Consider the following 22,137-nt stretch of genomic DNA (forward strand, 5'->3'; position numbering starts at 1 on the left):
TGAGACCAAGGTCTCTTTTACAGCTGGGCACTGCGTATACATGTTTACACATACAGTTTAGGTACAATGATTAAGAAACTACACAAGACAAACAAAGCGATCACAGATAATACAAAACAAATACGGCAACAGATTACATTTACACATGTTATTCCCCTAACAGCACAAGAGCTTGCATTACCCGAAACAGTTACAAGCAATATAAAAATCCTCCAATAAATATTTAAAATTGGCAAGGGGGACAAGAGTCTCAAGTTTAAGTTTAGTCTGCGGGCTATTCCATAGGCAAGGAGCGTAACAGGAAAAGGCAGCCATACCCAACTCCGCGGAAATCGCATGGGCCTCAAGTGTAATCCATGCTTGAGACCTGGTTTTAGGAATTCTAATTCTAATATTGATGAGTGATGATAAATAAGAAGGTAGTTTATTCAGAAGTGCTTTATAGACAAACACGAGAGCATGTTGTTCTCGTCTCACGGACAGCGAAGTCCAACCCACATTTTGATATAAAACACAGTGGTGAGTTATGTAGCTAGCACCCATGATAATAAACCTAAGTGCGCAATAATAAGTAGCATTCAGCGATTTAAGTGTTGATGACGTACCATGCATGTAAATAATATCCCCATAATCTATAACAGACAAAAGTAGTTTGCACAATTAGTTTTCTATTTGTAGAGGACAAACATGTCCTGTTTCTATAGAGGAAGCCTAGCTTGATTTTTAGCCATTTACAAAGTTCATCAATATCCATTTTAAAAGACAGTTTATCATCCAACCATATCCCTAAGTATTTATATGCAGAGACCTGATTAATTTGAGAACCATCTAAGCTCGTAAGTGCAAGTGTATTTTCAACCAACTTTTTGAACCTATTAAAAATCATAAAATGTGTTTTCTTTGCATTTAAAACAAGTTTCAGCTGTATAAAAGACCCTTGTAATGTCTTATCTGTCTCCAATAATGATAATGCTTGGGCAGCCGTTGACGCGATAGACTACATGACAGTGTCATCAGCATATAAATTAATTTGACACTTTCTTATCTCATCACCGATATTGTTTATGTAGAGCGTGAACAGTAATGGACCAAGTATAGAACCTTGTGGGACCCCTTTAACCAACTCCAATGGCTCCGACTGGATGCCGTCGACTCTAACAGCCTGACTTCTGTCCTTAGACAGTCATGAAACCAACGACAGGAACTAACATAAGGACAACTCAAAGTAAGCTATTCTGTTCTTCTGAAATAGACTACATTTTCTTCATATCGTGCTTCTTTACACCTGTCTAAAATAAATAATGGATTTATTGTGAAGGTGTAGGCTATATTACATGGATTTATTAGTCTTTATAAAATGTAGATATTCCAAAGGTCTGCATCAGTGGATGTGTGGAAGCCAGGGGATGCTAAATGTGTTTGTTAAAACCTCTCTGGTACAACGCTAGCGTCCCACCTCGACAACAGCCAGTGAAATTGCAGGGCGCCAAATTCAAAACAACAGAAATCCCATAATTAAAATTCCTCAAACATACAAGTATTATACACCATTTTAAAGAAAAACTAATTGTAAATCCAACCACAGTGTCCGATTTCAAAAAGGCTCTACTGCGAAAGCACACCATGCGATTATGTTAGGTCAGCGCCTAGTCACAGAAAACCATACAGCCATTTTCCAGCCAAGGAGAGGGCTCACAAAAGTCAGAAATAGCGATTAAATTAATCACTAACCTTTGATCTTCATCAGATGGCACTCATAGGACTTCATGTTACACAATACATGTATGTTTTGTTCGATAAAGTTCATATTTATATCCAAAAATCTCAGTTTACATTGGCGCGTTATGTTCAGAAATGCATTGTCTCAAACAAACATCCGGTGAAAGTGCAGAGAGCCACATCAAATGACAGAAATACTCATCATAAACATTGATCTAAGATACAAGTGTTTAACATACGATTAAAGATAAACTTCTCCTTAATGCAACCGCTGTGTCAGATTTCAAAAACGCTTTATGGCAAAAGCACACCATGCGATTATGTTAGGTTAGCGCCTAGCCACAGAAAACCATACAGCCATTTTCCAACCAAGGAGAGGTGTCAAAGTCAGAAATAGCGTTAAAATGAATCACTTAACTTTGATGATCTTCATCTGGTGGCACTCCCAGGTCTCCATGTTAGACAACAAATGTTTGTTTTGTTCGATAAAGTTAATCTTTATGTCCAAATACCTCCTTTTTGTTCGCGCGTTTAGTCCAGTAATCCAAATGCACAAGGCGCGGGCACTAGTCCAGACAAAGTCAAAAAAGTTCCATTACAGTTTAAGAAACATGTCAAACGATGTATAGAATCAATCTTTAGGATGTTTTTATCATAAATCTTCAATAATATTCCAACCGGACAATTAATTTGTCATTAGAAATGAAAGGGAACGGAGCTCGTGCTCACGGCCGCGCGTGACTAATTTAAAGGCTTTCAGCCTGACCACTGGTTCAAACAGCTCTTATTCGCTCCCCTTTCATAGTAGAAGCCTCAAACAACGTTCTAAAGGTTGTTGACATCTATTGGAAGCCTTAGGAAGTGCAATCTGACCCCATAGACACAGTATATTGGATAGGCAATCACTTGAAAAACTACAAACCTCAGATTTCCCACTTCCTGGTTGGATTTTTCTCAGGTTTTCGCCTGCCATATGAGTTCTGTTATACTCACAGACATCATTCAAACAGTTTTAGAAACTTCAGAGTGTTTTCTATTCCAATCTACTAATAATATGCATATCCTAGCCTCTGGGCCTGAGTATCAGGCAGTTTACTCTGGGCACGCTTATCATCCGGATGTGAAAATGCTGCCCCTACACCAAAGAAGTTCATTAATAACCAACAGTTATTTGCTTGACAATCACCGGCTGACAAAATTTCATGACCTCCACAGCCCTAGTTATGCCTAATATGTATGAGAATAATACAGTTGAAGTCAGAAGTCAGAAGTACACCTTAGCCAAATACATTTAAACTCAGTTTTTCACAATTCATGACATTTAATCCTAGTAAAAATTCCCTGTCTTACGTCAGTTAGGATCACCATTTTATTTTAAGAATGTGAAATGTATTTCAGCTTTTATTTCTTTCATCCTGCCTGGTATGGCAACTGCTCGGCCTCCGATCGCAAGGCACTACAGAGGGTAGTGCGTATGGCCCAGTATATCACTGGGGCCAAGCTTCCTGCCATCCAGGACCTCTATGCCATGCGGTGTCAGAGGAAGGCCCTAAAAATTGTCAGACTCCAGCCACCCTAGTCATAGACTGTTCTCTCTGCTACCGCACGACAAGCGGTACCGGAATGCCAAGTCTAGGTCCAAGAGGCTTCTAAACAGCTTCTACCCCCAAGCCTTATGACTACTGAACATCTAATAGCCACCCAGAGCATTTGCATTGCCCCCCCCCCCCCACCCCTTTACGCTGCTGCTACTCTCTGTTATTATCCTATGATAAGTCACTTTAATACCTCTACCCACATGTATATATTACCTCAATTACCTCGACTAACTGGTGCCCCCGCACATTGACTCTGTACAGGTACCCCCTGTATATAGTCTCGCTATTGTTATTTTTCTGCCGCTCTTTAATTATTTGTTAGTTTTTTTCTATTTTTCTTAACAGCATTTTTGGTTAAGGGCTTGAAGTAAGCATTTCACTGTAAGGTCTGCACCTGTTGTATTCGGCGCATGTGACAAATACAATTTGATCATTAGTTAGCTAGCTAGCTATCACATCAATTGTGAAAAATATCATAGCTAACGTTAGCTAAGCAATAGCCGCTAGGTAGCTAACCAGTTAGTGGTGCTGACAGTTTGAAACTGCTATAGCAACAAAATGTTTTTCACTCTATCCCATAAAAAATGACATTGCTAACCACCATCCATTAGCTACCACGATTTTAAAGTGTATTWTAAAGTGTAATTAATAAGTTAGACACTCGTTAGGTAGTTAGCTAGCTAGATCACTTTGTTTGCATTTGCAACTGATTTTTCTTCTCCCCCTGACTGGTCGTCAACAGTTACTGGTCTTGGAACGCATGTTTTCACCAGAAATGGCTTCTCGTAAACTGTTTGCCACTAGTGGGAATAAATATTGTTGCCACAGATAAAACATTTTTTTAATAACTTACGAACTGTTTGCCACCAGTGGCAATACATATTATTGTTGCCGCAGATTCATAACTAATGGCAAACATTTGCAGACTTCTGGGATTATTTTGTGGCACACTATTTAGTTTGCAGCAATTTGCCACAAACTTGTGTGAAGTTTGCCACAACATATCATTTTTTGTAAGGTAATAAAGGTAAGGCAAATGCACACGTGTGTGCGAACACTTGGAATGGACGTTTTTTAAATGGACCACGTGTGTTTGGGAGTGATTTGAGGGAGTCAGTGTGTGTAGGTGTGTAAAAGGTTTTGGCATACAGTGTTATAGGCTCAGGTGCATGAAGAGAGAGACAGAGATACAGACAGACGGGGTTTATATCAGGGAGGACCCCAGTCTTCATTAGTTCTAGGGGCCTCTGAGGGTCTGGGCAGCCAGGATAGAGAGCCAGTCAGGCAGGAGAGCCATTCAGCCAGCCTCATTAAGAGGACACCCAGGGCTGGCCTGAAGCACCATGCAGCCACCAGCCACTAACTGTCCTTTCTCTGTCTAACAACCAATGGCTTGTCCTGTCTTGTATCTGAGATGCTGTGTCAGGGGAGAGGGCTGTTGTCTTCACTCTTCACATTTTGTGTACTGTACTGTGCAGTAGAGGTCTTCAAAGATAAGCGTTATATTAAAGGAGTAACTCCGGTAGGCCTTAAACATTCTTCCTCACCTCAAGTTCAACTGTTGGAGTCAGTGTGCGCTGCCTTCATAGGCCTGCAGTAGGCTTAGCTAATCCTAATAATAGCCCTACCACACCAAACCTTCACAAAAGTTCCTTAACTTTATTAGGGTAACATCAAAAGTAAGTCAAGTCCTTGTTTATAGGGATAATACGAACAGGGTATTTAGTCATGAAATTAATTGTGGGAACTCCCGAGGGGCGCAGCGGTCAAAGGCACTGCYTCGCACTGCTTGAGGTGTCACTACAGCCCCGGGTTCAATCCCAGGCTGTGTCACAGCCGGCTGTGACTGGGAGACCCATGATGCGGCACACAATTGGCCCAGTATCGTCCAGGTTAGGGGAGGGTTTGGCTGGCCGGGATTTCCTTGTCCCATCGCTCTCTAGCGACTTCTTGTGTCGGGCCGGGTGCCTGCACGCTGACTTCGGTCGCCAGCTGTACGGCGTTACCTCCGACACATTGGTGCGGCTGGCTTCCGAGGTTAAGCGAACAGTGTGTCAAGAAGCAGTGCGGCTTGGCAGGGTCGTGTTTCAGAGGACGCCTGGCTCCCGACCTAAGCTTCTCCCGAGCCGTACGGGAGTTGCAGCAATGGGACAATGTCACAATGTAAGTACCAATTGGATATCATGAAAAAGGGGTAAAAGTACAAAACGAAATAAAAAAATAAGTACATATTTGCATCTTGCCCTCTTTGGGGTTTCCTTTTCATTGTTTGAGCAGTACTAGCATAGTAGGCGTACTGGTAATTCTATTATATTGCGGTAAACACAACATTACAGCTGGAACTTAATTTGGCCAATGAAAATGGCTCAACAGAAGGCTAAGCCTATGCAGCTATTACCAACAAGTGTGATTGCCTACCGTATTGTGACAGCAATAGGCTAATGCTATTTATTTTACAACATGCCTATAATAATAATAAATATTATTATTAATGGCTAAACAATTGATAACAAATACAAAAATGAAGGGTAGAAAATTGCATCAAACCTGAATAGCGAGTTGCGCACAGTCCATTTGGCTGCACCAACGTTCTTCTCATCTTTGTCCACTACAATATTAAAACTTGTCCCCTAGGACATCCCATTTGTTGACTTCTTTTCACTATACTCTTTCTCCTCTAACCTTTGCTTTACTTCAACAAAAAATAACTTCATCTTCACAATCAACAGTAGCCTAGGCCAAGGCTCCTTTGACTCACTCTCTCTCCTCAGCAGCAGGGGTACGTGAGGTGAGCAGCTGGAACCAGTTTCAGCTGGACATAAGCTATGTGTTTTATTTTGTTGCATTTGGCTGGCACACATAACACGCTTGCACAGTTCTCATCACACAAACAGTAAATTAACAGAGGACAGATCCAGTAGGTAAATTCATTTTAATTGCACATACAGTACAGTACCTGAGACCCGTTCGGGTCCCAGGTCGCATCTCAGAATTTCGGGTCTGTTGAACCTGTGAAGACCTCTACTGTGCAGTTAGTTTTCCAACACATTCTTGTTGTTCCCAAGGTAAATGTATAATGTTTTCAATAGACTGTTTTTGACCTGCGTGCGTGTTTTCTGACAATGTTCCCCTGAATTGACCGTCACTTCCCTCATCTCTGTGCCTGTCTCTCTCTATCCCTTTCTCTCTCTCTTTTCTCTCTCAGGTTCGTGAGATCTTTGCTAGAGGAACCTGAGGTGTCTGTGATCAGAGCAGGGTGCGATACAGCCAGCAGCATCATTCACAAGCTGTTTGTCAGCGCTCAGAGGGTAAAACACACTGTCACCACCACCCAGGGAAACAGACAAACTCACACCGTCTCCCACAGGGGCCTGTCCTAAACGCTGTCATGCCACTATCAGCTCACCTGTGTCATGACTATCATTAATGTGATGACTGCTATTTATCGAATAATTACCTACTACGTTTAATTATTACTCGATTAAATGAATCATGTAACAATTAACTCATTAGGAATTTGGGGCACCACGGGAGAAGTTGTTTAGCTACTTACTATCTCCGAACTTAAACTCTAAATATTAACTGAATATCTCTTACATCAATAACAGTCAACTATTAATTATTTCCTCATATCAGTCTCATTCTGAACGTCGTTGACTTCGTAAATCTGTGATGAATCAGCGATACACAAATTGGCTAAATCATTTATTTACTAACTAAATAATCACACAGAAATACATTAACACACACACACGGTATAGGTTATTGATTACTAACATAATGCGATGAAAACAGGTCCCTAGTGGACTGACACGATATGACGGCTTGTTACACATTGGATAGAGGGTGGGGAAAAATAAAGCGTGGGAGAGACAAAGAGAGTGGACTTATCGTACATACATTTGGAAACTACGCTCACCCTAAATATGAATATTTAGCACCCTAACAACCGCTCATTCGGATTAGAAATGCAACATATTTCAGCTGTACATATGCGTAGATATCTTTCTCTATCGTCTCTCTGTTGAAACCACTCGATCCGTCTATGGGGATTAGTTCGATGTAAGTCTCTAGTTGTCCACCAGAGGTCACAATGTCCTTCTTAGTTGCAGGCTTCTTTGTCTTGGAGTGTTCTTAGAATGGATACCTCCAGGTGTACCCCACAGTGGTGAGAGGGATCTGTTCTTCCCTCACGTCTTTGGTCAATTGTCCTAGACTACTTCCTTTTAACCTTTCACGAGCCTCTACCCCGGATCCGGGAGCACCCCCCACACCCCCCACACACTAATTAGCATAGCTAGCATAGCTTCACAAGTAGATAGTAGCATCTAAATATCATTAAATCACAAGTCCAAGACACCAGATGAAAGATACAGATCTTGTGAATAAAGCCACCATTTCAGATTTTTAAAATGTGTTACAGGGAAGACAAAATATGTAAATCTATTAGCTAAACACGTTAGCAAAATACACCACTATTCTAACTCCATCAGTTTCTTACTCCTTCAGTGCTGATCACATCGGCTAACTAAGATATTGATTACCACTTAACCAGAAAAACCTCTTCAGATGACAGTCTGATAACATATTATGGTATAGGATAGTTTTTGTTAGAAAAAAGTGCATATTTCAGGTAGAAATCACAGTTTACAATTGCACCCACCACCATCACAAATCGAGCTAGAATTACTAGATAGAGCACGTGTATGACAATTATCACTCATCATAAACATTTCATAAAAATAGACAAAGCATAGCAATGGAAAGACCCGTTTTGTGATTTCAGACCATATTCGATTTTCTAAGCGTTTTTCAGCGAAAACACAATAATCGATAGTTAGCATACCACATGTGCAAAAGTTACCAGAGCATCGATTCAGCACAGAGCGCTATAACGTAATCACCCGCAAAATATATTAATTTTTTCACTAACCTTCTCAGAATTCTTCCGATGACACTCCTGTAACATCATTTTACAATATACATATACAGTTTGTTCGAAAAGGTGCATATTTAGCCATATAAACCGTGGTTACACAATAAAAATACTAGGAAATCAACTCAATAGTCTGACGTCATCTATCAGAGTGATTAGTTTAATTGAAAGCTAATCATATACTTGACTAAAAAATACAGGGTTGACAGCAATCGAAAGACAAATTAGTTCTTAATGCAACCGCTGATTTACATTTTAAATTATCCTTACTTTTCAATACAGGGTTGGCCAAGTGAAGCTATAACACACAAAATGGCGAAATATGCGTTTAAAAATATTTCGACAGAAACACGATTTATCATTTTAAATATTGCTTACTTTGAGCTGTTTCTTCATCAGATTCTTGGGCAATGTACCTTTCTATGTTATAAACGTCTTTGTGTCGTATGATGTCCTCTGTCCTTCGAAATGTCCACCAACGACCGACACCTAAACAGTGTCCAAACTTTCAGAGTGCACGACAAATAAATTCCTCAGAATCGCACTAAACGGATATAAATTGCTATAAAACGTTTCAAATTCACTACATTATGATGTTTTTAACATATATACGACTGAAAACATGACCGGAGAAATATTGCTGGTTAGAAAACGATTTGGAGAGAGGTCCGATGGCTCTCACGCTTGAGGCGCACGTTGAGAAAGGGGGGTCTCTGTACATTTTTGTCATTTATAATGGCTGTGAACGTCCCATCGATTTCATTGAAAACGTGATGAGGTACAGACACCAGAGGAAGACGTAGGCAGTGTCGGTTTCTTCATAGCATTCACTGTGGCCTATTAAACAGACCCCAGATCAGAGGTAAAATTTCTGAAATCTGAACCCTGTCATGAAAGTGCTGTAGAAATTGTTCTGTACTCAGAGACAAAATTCCAACTTCTATAGAAACTAGAAGGTGTTTTCTATCCAATAATAACAATAATATGCATATTGTACGATCAAGAATTTAGCACGAGGCAGTTTAATTTGGAGACACAAATATGCTAATGCGGAACAGCACCCCCTATAGTTGCAAGAAGTTAAGCACTCTGGTCTTAGGGGCATTCCAACACGCCGACACAATGTCTGTGCCACGTGGGCGTGGTACTGACTGGGCCCAGGTTTATATGAAGAGCCATTATCTCTTTTAGAAGGCTAAAATCACATTTCTATCTTTTCAAAAATATTGTCATACTTAATCATGTATTTTATCACATTTAGATGCAACCTGACAACTAGAATGTGTACACTCAGAGATCAGTTATTTAGTTATACCATCTTAATGATATCAAAAATAATACACTTCTGACAGGATGTTCTTTAAATCCCCACTGACCATTTACACACTCTTTGTTAGAAATATTGTTCATTATCCACTTTTGGATGTTGGAGTTTTGGTGGCAAAGTCTCTCTATAACAAAGGATTTTCAGCCTTCCATATTTGCAGAGTGGGGTAGAGTTTCTCCAAGGTATTTAATTTATATAACAGGCTAAACTCCCCCTCTCCTCTCCCTGTGGAAGAGGGGGGGGGGGGGGGGGGGGTTTGCATCCTAAAATTTTGCTAGCTGATGGGTTCTTTTGATCCTCACCAAGGAGAGAGAGTCATGACACCTGTTGTCGGACTAACAGCCCAGGTAGGAGATGTTATGTTCCCCCCTACTGATCCCCTCCTACACCCCCACCCTTGTTCCAGGCCCTGAGAGGCTCCTGGACATCCTGCCTGAGTAAGAAGAAGCATCACTACTTTCTTCTTGCTTCTTCCTCACAGAGTAAAAGGGTTTAAGTCAAGTCAATATTTTTGCCCATCACATAATGCAACTCATACCGAGTATAAGAAAAACTTCTGTCAAAGAATGGCTTTGACAGACAAAGGTCCAGTCACTGTAGTTTGAATAAGATTTTTTTTTAAACTGTATTTTCCAGACTGAGACATGTAAATCTGTTTTCTGTCCTCTCTGTTATGAGAAGCAGAAAGACAATAAAACAGTTGTCTTTGTTTTATTCGGTCTGATTTGATATGACGGAAGGAAAGGGACACCTGGACTAAATTACTGTCTATCTATTCTGTGCTTCATGCCGTTCTGAATAGTCTGAGATGATCAGTTAAAAGGCACTTGCAATGATAGATTACCCCTTGCATGCATTGTGCTGTATAATTGCACCTGTCTTGGTTCTGAAAGTAAGTGTATGCTTGGCTGTAAGACATTGAAATATTTGCTGCCTGCTTTGGTCTTGGCACATCCAACCACACATTCATTTTTTGTGTTCAACGTTCAAGTTCGTTTAAAGCCAATAAATGTGTTTTCTTCGGGAGACGAGAGTTCATCAACAGATTAAGTCCTTGGCCCAAGACCCAGATCTCATTCTTAGAATAATTGAAACTCAAACAGGGAATGAATGTTTGTCTTGGCTCCTTTCCCTTATTTGTTGGAAGAAAAAACTGTGCGAAAAAGAGTTGGATTTCAGAAAACTCTCCAAACCCCCACATCACTTTTTTTTTATTCTGTCAAGATGTCTGAGTGTTAAATTATAGCCTGTGTGTTGCCAAGCTCTGAATAGAAAGCTAGTAATTATCCCCAGCATATGTAAATCAGTTAAAATCATCAGCCAATCAAATGAGGTGAGTTTCTAGGGGGAGAGGGAGACAGAGGGCAGAACAGAAGGGAGGAGAAATGTCCTTCCCCATATCCCCTTGAATGATCTGACCCATGTTGACAGTACAACACTAGACTGCTGGTTTGATTCTTGTCTGATTTGCTATGTACAGTGGCAAGAAAAAGTATGTGAACCCTTTGGAATTACCTGGATTTCTGCAAAAATGTGTCATAAAATTTGATCTGATCTTCATCTAAGTCACAACAATAGACAAACATAGTGTGCTTAAACTAATAACACACAAATTATTGTATTTTTCTTGTCTATATTGAATACATGATTTAAACATTCACAGTGTAGGTTGGACAAAGTATGTGAACCCCTAGGCTAATGACTTTTCCAAAAGCTAATTGGAGTCAGCTAACCTAGAGTCCAATCAATGAGACGAGATTGGAGGTGTTGGTTAGAGAAGCCCTGCCAAACAAAAACACTCACAAAATTTGAGCTTGCTATTCACAAGAAGCATTGCCTAATGTGAACCATGCTTCGAAAAAAGAGATCTCAGAAGACCTAAGATTAAGAATTGTTGACTTGCAAAAAGCTAGAAAGGGTTACAAAAGTATCTCTACCTTGATGTTCATCAGTCCACGGTAAGACAAATTGTCTATAAATGGAGAAAGTTCAGCACTGTTGTTACTCTCCCTAGGAGTGGCCGTCCTGTAAAGATGACTGTAAGAGCTCAGTGCAGAATGCTCAATGAGGTTAAGAAGAATTCTAGTGTCAGCTAAAAACTTACAGAAATCTATGGAACATGGTAACATCTCTGTTGACGAGTCTACGATATGTCAAACACTAAACAAGAATGGTGTTCATGGGAAGACATCACTGAAGAAGCCACTGCTGTCTAAAAAAACATTGCTGCACGTCTGAAGTTCGCAAAAGAGCACCTGGATGTTCCACAGCGCTTCTGGCAAAATATTTTGTGGCCAGATTAAACTAAAGTTGAGTTGTTTGGAAGGAACACACAACACTATGTGTGGAGAGGAAAAAAGGCACAGCACACCAACATCAAAACCTCATCCCAACTGTAAAGTATGGAGGAGGGAGCGTCATGGTTTGGGGCTGCTTTGCTGCCGCAGGACCTGGACAGCTTGCTATCATCGACAGAAAATGAATTCCCAACTTTATCAATACATTTTGCAGGAGAATGTAAGGCTATCTGTCTGCCAATTGAAGCTCAAAAGAAGTTTGGTATTGCAACTGGACAACAACCCAAAACACAGAAGTAAATCAACAAAGAATGGCTTCAATAGAAGAAAATACGCCTTCTGGAGTGGCCCAGTTAGAGTCCTGACCTCAACCCGATTTAAAGTGCTGTGGCATGACCTTGAGAGCGGTTCACCCCAGACATCCTAAGAATATTGCTGAACTGAAACAGTTTTGTAAAGATGAATGGTCCAAAATTCCTCCTGGCCGTGCAGGTCTGATCCGCAACTACAGAAAACGTTTGAGTATATTGCTGCCAAAAAAGCGTCAACCAGTTATTACATGCAAGGGTTCACATACTTTCCCCACCCTACATTGTGAATGTTTACACGGTGTGTTCAATAAAGACATGAAAACGTATAATTGTTTGTGTGTTATTAGCTTAAGCAGACTGTTTGTCTATTGTTGTGACATACAGTTGAAGTCGAAGTTAACATACATCTTAGCCAAATACATTTAAACTCAGTTTTTCACAATTCCTGACATTTAATCGTAGTAAAAATTCCCTGTCTTAGGTCAGTTAGGATCACCACTTCACTTTAAGAATGTGAAATGTCAGAATAATAGTAGAGAGAATGATTTATTTCATCTTTTATTTCTTTCATCACATTCCCAGTGGGTCAGAAGTTTACATACACTCAATTAGTATTTGGTAGCATTGCCTTTTAAATTGTTTAACTTGGGTCAAACGTTTCGGGTAGTCTTCCACAAGCTTCCCACAAAAGGTTGGGTGAATTTTGGCCCATTCCTCCTGACAGAGCTGGTGTAACAGTCAGGTTTGTAGGCCTCCCTTTCTCGCACACACTTTTTCAGTTCTGCCAACAAATTTTCTATAGGATTGAGGTCAGGGCTTTGTGATGGCCACTCCAATACCTTGACTTTTGTGTTCTAAGCATTTTTGCCACAACCTTGGAAGTATCTTGGGTCATTGTCCATTTGGAAGACCCATTTGCGACCAAGCTTTAATTGACTGATGTCTTGAGATGTTGCTTCAAATTATCACATAATTTTACCTCATGATGCCATCTATTTTGTGAAGTGCACCAGTCCCTTCTGCCAGCAAGCACCCCACAAATGATGCTGCCACCCTTGCTTACGGTTAGATGGTGTCTTCGGCTTGCAAGCCTTTCCTTTTTCCCAAACATGACGATGGTCATGAAGGCAAACAATTCTATTTTTGTTTAATCAGACCAGAGGACATTTCTCCAAAAGTACGATCTTTGTCCCATGTGCAGTTGCAAACCGTAGTCTGGCTTTTTTATGGCGGTTTTGGAGCAGTGGCTTCTTCCTTGCTGGCGGCTTTCAGGTTATGGACTGTAGGGCGGTGGATTAGATACTTTTATACCTGTTTCTCCAGCATCTTCACAATGTCTTTGCTGCTGTTCTGGGATTGATTTGCACTTTTCACACAAAGTACGTTCATCTCTAGTAGACAAAACGTGTCTCCTTCCTGAGCGGTGGAAGGCTGGTCCGGTCATGTGTTTATACTTGCGTACTATTGTTTGTACAGATAAACGTGTACTTCAGGCATTTGGAATTGCTCCCAAGGATGAACCAGACTTGTGGAGGTCTACAGAAAAATTATTTAGGTCTTGGCTGATTTTTTTGATTTTCCATGATGTCAAGCAAAGAGGCAGTGAGTTTGAAGGTAGGCCTTGAAATACATCCACAGGTACACCTCCAATTGACTAAATTATGTCAATTAGCCTATCAGAAGCTTCTACATGACATTTTCTGGAATGATCCAAGCTGTTTCAAGGACAGTAACTTAGTGTATGTAAACTTTTGACCCATGGATTGTGTAGAGTAATTAATAGTGAAATAATCTGTCTGTTACACATTGTTGGAAATGACTTGTGTCATGCACAAAGTAGATGTCTAACTGACTTGCCAAAACTATAGTTTGTTAACAAGAAATTTGTGGATGGTTGAAAACTAGTTTTAATGACTCCAACCTAAGTGTATGTACTTCTGACTTCAACTGAAGATGAAGATCAGATCAAATGTTATGACCAATTTATGCAAATCCAGGTAAATCCAAAGGTTCACTAATTTTTCTTGCACTGTATGTATAGAATTTGATGCATTCGCTGGGGAATGGCATGTAATTCTAGCGAGCCTAATCCTCTTCCTAATCGCCTGACTTTGTCATTTTGTTCTGTTTATTTGGTTATTTCCTGTTCGTTCGTCTTCTATGTATAATTTATTTTGGTCTCTCTTTGCTGCTTCACTCATGTAAGGGCTGATTACACCAGTGATGAGGTAACCACTAGTAGCAACCCCCCCCCCCTTATACCCTAGTTCATCCTCCAACCCCCAGTCCTTCATCCTCCATCCCCCCCTCTCACTCCTCGTATCTCCCTCATGTTACCTGCCAAGCAGTGCTGACCCTGAGGTTCAGGCTAGCTGAGGCAGCCAGGGAGGGATACAGACGGTAATGGTCTGAAACAGTGAACCGCTGCAATTTCTAGACCTACATAATACAAAGGAGAAACACAGGGTTCTTAAAGCGATGCCACTTACCATGTTTTTAACCTCCCCTTGACCTTTTACCTAACTACCTCCCCTCTCTCCTCCTCCCATCCATCTATTCTTCTAACCAGCTACCTGTTAGTCTAGCGCCAATCAGTATTTTTTGTTGGATCTCTATTTGCTCTCATTCTCTGTTGGTGGGTCTGTATTGATAAATATGGATTTTCTAGGTGGATGTGGAGATTGGTATATTAGATACTAGTTTTAGCATGTTGGTTTAGTATGCACACCAGGGGTATTCAAGCAGGGGTCCGCAGAAATATATATTTTTTTAATGTGCATTTAAAAAATATATATTTATTAATATCGCTAGCAACAACAGAATAAATATATTTTAATTTCTTTTTTTCTCTCACTCATCTACACACAATACCCCATAAATGCAAAGTGAAAACATGTTTTTAGAAATTTTAGCTAATGTATTGAAAATGAAATGACACACAAGTATTCACACCCCTGAGTCAATACGTGTTAGAATCACCTTTGGCAGGAATTACAGCTGTGAGACTTTCTGGGTAAGTCTCTAAGAGCTTTGCACACCTGGAATGTACAATATTTGCACGTTATTCTTTTTAAAAATTATTTAAACTTTTTCAAGTTGGTTGTTGATCATTGCAAGACAGMCATTTTTCAAGCCGATTTAAGTCAAAACTGTAACTAGGCCCCTCGGGAACATTCAATGTCGTCTTGGTAACCAACTCCAGTTTAGATTTGGCTTTGTGTTTTAGGTTATTGTCCTGCTAAAAGGTGAACTCATCTCCCAGTGTCTGGTGGAAAGCAGACTGAACCAGGTTTTCCTCTAGGATTTTGCCTGTGCTTAGCTCTATTCTGTTTCTTTTTATCTGAAAAAAAACTCCCTAGTCCTTGCCGATGACAACCATACCTATAACATGATGCAGCACCCACCATGCTTGAAAATATGAGTGCTTTGTATTCTCTGTGGCACCTCCATAGAGACTACCAGAGGTCCGGACAACAGGCCCTCCGATTTGACACACTGAACTCTGTCTGAGAAGTAGTTGGTGAACCAGGTGAGGTAGTCATTTGAGAAACCAAGGCTGTTTAGTCTGCTGATGAGAATGTGGTGATTGACAGAGTCGTAAGCCTTGGCAAGGTCGATGAATACGGCTGCACAGTAGTGTCTCTTATCGATGGCAGTTATGATATCGTTTAGGACCTTGAGTGTGGCTGAGGTGCACCCATGACCAGCTCTGAAACCAGATTGCATAGCGGAGAAGGTACGGTGGGATCCGAAATGGTCGGTGATCTGTTTGTTAACTTGGCTTTCGAAGACCTTAGAAAGGCAGGGTAGACTACATATAGGTCTGTAGCAGTTTGGGTCTAGAGACTCTCCCCCTTTGAAGAGGGTGATGACCGTGGCAGCTTTCCAATCTTTAGGAATATCGGACGATACGAAAGAGAGGTTGAACAGGCTAGTAATAGGGGTTGCAGCAATTTCGGCAGATCATTTTAGAAAGAGAGGGTCCAGATTGTCTAGCCCGGCTGATTTGTAGGGTTCCAGATTTTGCTGCTCTTTCAGAACATCAGCTATCTGGATTTGGGTGAAGGAGAAATGGTGGGGGCTTGGGCGGGTTGCTGTGGAGGGTGCCGGACAGTAGCCCGGGGTAGGGGTAGCCAGGTGGAAAGCATGGCCAGCCGTAGAGAAATGCTTATTGAAATTCTCAATTATAGTGGATTTATCGGTGGTGACAGTGTTTCCTAGCCTCAGTGCATTGGGCAGCTGGGAGGAGGTGTTCTTATTCTCCATGGACTTTACAGTGTCCCAGAACTTTTTTGAGTTTGTACTACAGGATGCAAATTTCTGTTAGGAAAGCTAAGGCTAGCTTTTCAAACTGCCTGTGTATATTGGTTCCTAACTTCCCTGAAAAGTTGCATATCACGGTTGCTATTCGATGCTAATGCAGAACGCCACAGGATGTTTTTGTGCTGGTCAAGGCCAGACAGGTCTGGAGTGAACCAAGGGCTAAATCTATTCCTGGTTCAACGTATTTTGAATGGAGCATGTTATTTAAGATGGTGAGGAAGGCACTTTTAAAGAATAACCAGGCATCCTCTACTGACGGGATGAGGACAATGTCATTCCAGGATACCCCGGCCAGGTCGATTAGAAAGGCCTGTTCGCTGAAGTGTTTTAGGGAGCGTTTAACAGTGATGAGGGATGGTCGTTTGACCGCAGACCCATAGCGGATGCAGGCAATGAGGCAGTTAGTTAGGATGATATCTATGAGGGTGCCCGTGTCTACGGATTTGGGGTTGTACCAACTTGTTTGGAGTCCACCTGTGGTAAATTCAATTGATTGGACATGATTTGGAAAGGTACACACCTGTCTATATAAGGTCCCACAGCTGACAGTGCATGTCAGAGCAAAAACCAAGCCATGAGGTCAAAGGAATTGTCAGTAGAGCTCTGAGACAGGTTTGGGGAAGGGTACCAAAACATTTCTGCAGCATTGAAGGTCCCCAAGAACACAGTGGCATCCATAATTCTGAAACGGAAGAAGTTTGGAACCACCAAGACTCTTCCTAGAGAGTCTGGCCAAACTGAGCAATCGGGGGAGAAGGGCCTTGTCAAACGCTTCTCATCAGGAATCTCAACAACTGACGGCTTTGTGGAAACCACTAGAGATGGAAACGCGACAGGCCACACCCGCTCACCTGCCAAGTTATTCCCAAGAATAACGTCGATACCCTCAATAGGCAACGAAGGACGCACCCCCACAACAACCTCACCTTTCACCAGTCCACAATCTAACATCAGTTTATGCAATGGAACTGAAAGAGTGTTCAAACCTATTCCCCTAATTAGAACACTATTCCCCGAATCAGTCTCAGCTGAAAAGGGTAACACAGACTCCAACACAAACGATTCGGAGGCACCTGTATCTCTCAAGATCTTCACTGGCACTAATTCCTTACTTCCTAACATAGACACAAAACCTTCCGTAATGAAAGGTAAATAGTCTGGATCAATATGTACTTTCACATGCTCCTGGACCTGAGGCAATGAGTCATGAATGAACTGATGTAGAACAGGCGCAGCTAACGCGGTAGGCTTAGGTTTAGCGTAAGCMCCCTTTGATCTGAGAAGTGGACATTCGTTTTTCCAATGACCTGAACCTTGACAGTAGTGACACTCTTGCCCAAAGTCAGCTTTACCACGGGAGTCAGGCTCAACCCGAGTTGAATTAAACTCTGCCCGTGAACCAAAATATCTCGGTGAGCGWAGCCCAAATCTATCCGAACGCCCCCACTCATTCCRAATACGGGGCTCTGCAAAGACTCTTTTGTGAGTCAACACATACTCATCCGCCAAAACCGCAGCTTCAGCGACATTCTTTACTTTTCGTTCGTTAATATAGGTGGCAATACGATCAGGGATTGTGTCCTTAAATTGCTCTAACATAATCAGATCACACAGCCCTTGGAAAGTCACAACTGCAGAGGCAGAACACCAGCGATTAAACTGTACAGATAATTGTCGCGCAAACTCAACATGAGTCTGTTTATCATCCCTTTTTAAAGTTCTAAATCGTTGGCGGTAAGCCTCAGGGACCAATTCATAAATCTGCAACACAGCCGTTTTAACCTTATCATAACAGGCACTGTCGTGTACAGTAAGAGCTGAATATGCCTCCTGCGCTTTACCAGTCAGCACACACTGCAACATTAAGGTGCGGTCAGAATCAGGCCAACTCCTAGCGTCAGCAACACGCTCAAACAACGAAAAGAATGTCTCAGGGTCCTTTTCATTAAAYTGAGGTAATAACCGTAAGTTCCCAACAATATCAAATGTGTCCGGGGCACGACCAAAAGAGGAACGACCCCTGGGTAAATCTGGGTCACCTTCCCAGAACAAACTCTCCCCTGAGATCTTTCCTTCCCTAACCAACTCTATCCGTTCTTGTTGCAACTTGATTTTAGCATGCTCCATATCTTGTTTAAATGCTAATTCCTTTTCATACTTTACACGATCATACTCTAGCTTCTCACGATCATGCTGCAGCTGTAACAGAAGCAGTTCTTTCTGCTGTTCAAAAAGAAGACTACTAGGACTAACCGATGGAATGGCCATTGCAACGTTACGGGGAGATGACCCCTCAGCAGAGACTGGCCCAGTGATAACTTCAAGAATACCACTCTCCATCAGATTGGCCTTCAATATCAACCTAATAGAATTCTTTAGACGTTTATCACTAATTTCAACCTTGTAGTGTTCAGCGATTTTCAACAGCTGTTCTTTAGTACCTAATTCTAACAATTCCTCTGATGGAAAGCGAATGAACTCATCTACATAAGACGCCATAGTCAAAAAAAATATTCTCACTCTTCCCCTCTGCTGAGCACACCAGACCACAACCAGAGAAATGACAATCACCCTGAGCACCACAGAAGAGAGATGAGATACGGAGCTTCCCCAAAACCTACAATAACTCAACCCTAGTCTTCGTGCGGATTTGCGGTGGGTATTTACGCACTGTAGCCCGCTGGCAAGGWAATAAACCCCCCAGCACGCTGGCAGATTCCACCAAGCCACGGATGTGCCCCCGAGACAACTGCTCAGTCCACAGACACCACACAAAAATAACAAACATTAWCCATGCCCAACATATTCCAAAAAGGAAACACGTCGCTAAGCCTATCAGGGGTAAAAGGCTATAGCTCCAGGTAGCAAGTTCCACTACCCTACCCAAATCTCCCACTGAGGTACACAGTCACCTCCTCAGACCGATGTCCCAACAGAAAGTAGAACAAGAGTTTCCAGGCTGGGCAGGGCCTGGAAACTAACCATTATACTCTCTCCAATGCAGCACACAAACCAAACAACAAAGGCAACCAATACTGKGCCTATCAAACTCAAACAACATATGCAAACCAAACACGTACCTCCACGTTCTCCCAAACCAATACGTTCAAAAGATCCCGGATGAGCCCCCACTTGTCACGAACCGGCTCAGAGCCCGTAACAAAAGGGAGACCACGTGGAGATAAGGAGTAACAAAATATATTTATTAGATAAAGAAACTAGGTATAAWATACAATGGTGTGTGTAATCAGTAATCAGTAGTGTAAGTGAATGTCTTGCATGCATGAATGTGATAATGCAGGGTGTTGAAAGATGCTAAAACAAACAACCAAAAAGCACCATGAAACATAACCGAATCTATCAAGGTGTCTACATGGAGAGAGTCTCCCCCATGAATGGGGAAGTGGTGTATTTATCCTGGGAGAGTGGGCCCAGGTGTTTCCCATGTAGCTGACGACCCTCCCAACTCCGCCCACCGGCATCCTAATAAGGAAACAAGAGCAAAGAGAGAGAAAACGGTAGACAGAGTGGGAGGGTCGTCACAGGAAGGTGAACAAGAACCTGATAGTAACTCTGACAGAGCTCTAGAGTTCCTCTGTGGAGATGGGAGAACCTTCCAGAAGGACAACTATCTCTGCAGCACTCCACCAATCAGGCCTTTATGGTAGAGTGGCCAGAGGGAAGCCACTCTTCAGTAAAATGCACATGACAGCCCACTTGGAGTTTGCCAAAAGCCACCTAAAGGACTCAGTCTATGAGAAACAAGATTATCCGGTCTGATAAAACCAAGATTGAACTCTTTGGCCAGAATGCCAAGCGTCACGTCTGGAGGAAACCTGACACCATCCCTACGGTGAAGCATGGTAGTGACAGCATCTTGCTGTGGGGAAGGTTTTCAGCTGCAGGGACTGGGAGACATGAGAAAGATGAATGGAGCAGAGTATAGAGAGATTCTTGATGAAAACTTGCTTCAGAGCGCTCAGCACCTCAGACTGGGGTGAAGGTTTACCTTCCAACAGGACAACGACCCTAAACACACAGCCAAGACTACGCAGGAGTGGCTTTGGGACAAGTCTCTGAATGTCCTTGAGTGGCCCGGACTTGAACCCGATCTAACATTTCCTGAGAGACCTGAAAATAGCTGTGCAGCGACGCTTGTCATCCAACCTGACAGAGCTTGAGAGGATCTGCAGAGAAGAATGGGAGAAACTCTCCAGATACAGGTGTGCCAAGCCTGCATCGTCATTCCTAAGAAGAATCAAGGCTGAAATCGCTGTCAAAGGTGCTTCAGCAATGTACTGAGTAAAGGGTCTGAATACTTATGTGAATGTGATATTAAATCTTTTGCCAAAATGTTTAATAAAAATGTTTTTGCTTTGTCATTATGGGGTATTGTGTGTAGATTGATGAGGGGTAAATAACAATTGAATCCATTTAGAATAAGTACAAAAATGTGGAAAAAGTGAAGGGGTCTGCTGGTTTTATAGTTTAAGTGTTTTGGTAGGTTGTTGTGTTTGATCCCAGTTGGCTTTAGATATTAGCATAGTGTGGCTTTGTTGTGTTTGTATCCCTCCAGGGTTATGCTGTGCCCCACTGAAACAAATGCAAACATTGATCTGGAAGCAAGCACCACATCGCTCCAGCCCACTAAATGTCTCTTTACCTTTCCTCGCCTTAGACAAGATTTTGGGAGATGTGAGCAGGCATTTGTTAATTTGTAATCAGCTCGCTAATTTATGTAATTTGTTGCTGCTCAGTAAAAATAGATTGTGTTAATTTGCCGTTGTCGTTTTCCCGTACAGTCGCTTTCTCTTGCGCCAGCTCTGATCACTGTCAAGGTTGTTTCATTCCCCCATGACTTAGAATATGGAGCAATAGAATGAGTTGTATGTTTTCCTTAGTCTCAGGTGTCATACTCTCATTGGAGGAGTGTAGTATGTTACTAAGATCATGCTTAGACTGCCTAAAAATATATTGTGGCCCAGTTCCACATTTTATTTGGCTTTTTTACGGAAAGTCTACTGTGTATTGGGCTCTGCATTCTCCATTTTGTGTCGACCTGAATGTTAGCCACCTTGACTTCTCCCCTCTGTTTGCTCCACCCCCACAGGCTGCTTTATTGGCTCCATTGGAGGAAGACACAGGACGTGGGGGTTGCACTGATGACAGAAAGCCATTGGGAGGTGCCAGTGTGCCAGATTTTCCTCCCCCTGCAGGGCGTGAGATCCTGCTGCGTACGTGTGTCCCGCGGCCTGTGCCCTACTCCAAGGCCCTCCCCCAACGCCTCATCTGTGTCCTGATGAGAGACGAATTCAGGCTGGTTGGGGCCTTCTCATCCGACACCTCCTTTTTCTGAGAGAGATAGGGACTGGTCTGGAAGATGAACCAGGGAGTTTTGTTGGTAGGTCGGATGTGCATTTGGGCTCTATGGTCAGTGATTGAAGTAAGGCTGTGTGTGCTGCATTGCATTACGGGTGGAGCTATGGGAGAATATGTGGTTTGATTGGTTCAACACTGAAAGCTCCACCCATCTCAGGGCTCTAGCACCATCTCAGTGGTCTCCTGGGAACATCAGAGAAACAGAACGGAGGTCGGCGAGTGGCCCATACTCATGACATTATCACTC

At 42.1% G+C, this 22,137-nt stretch overlaps 1 pseudogene; it reads left to right on the plus strand.

The window, feature by feature from the left end:
• The window catches only part of LOC111959511 (rab3 GTPase-activating protein catalytic subunit-like), a 66,002-nt pseudogene extending 44,135 nt beyond the window's left edge, over positions 1 to 21,867 (plus strand).
• The last annotated feature ends 270 nt before the right edge of the window (positions 21,868 to 22,137 follow it).

This window comes from Salvelinus sp. IW2-2015, linkage group LG36 (assembly GCF_002910315.2).
Source record: "Salvelinus sp. IW2-2015 linkage group LG36, ASM291031v2, whole genome shotgun sequence".
Lineage (NCBI taxonomy): Eukaryota > Metazoa > Chordata > Actinopteri > Salmoniformes > Salmonidae > Salvelinus > Salvelinus sp. IW2-2015.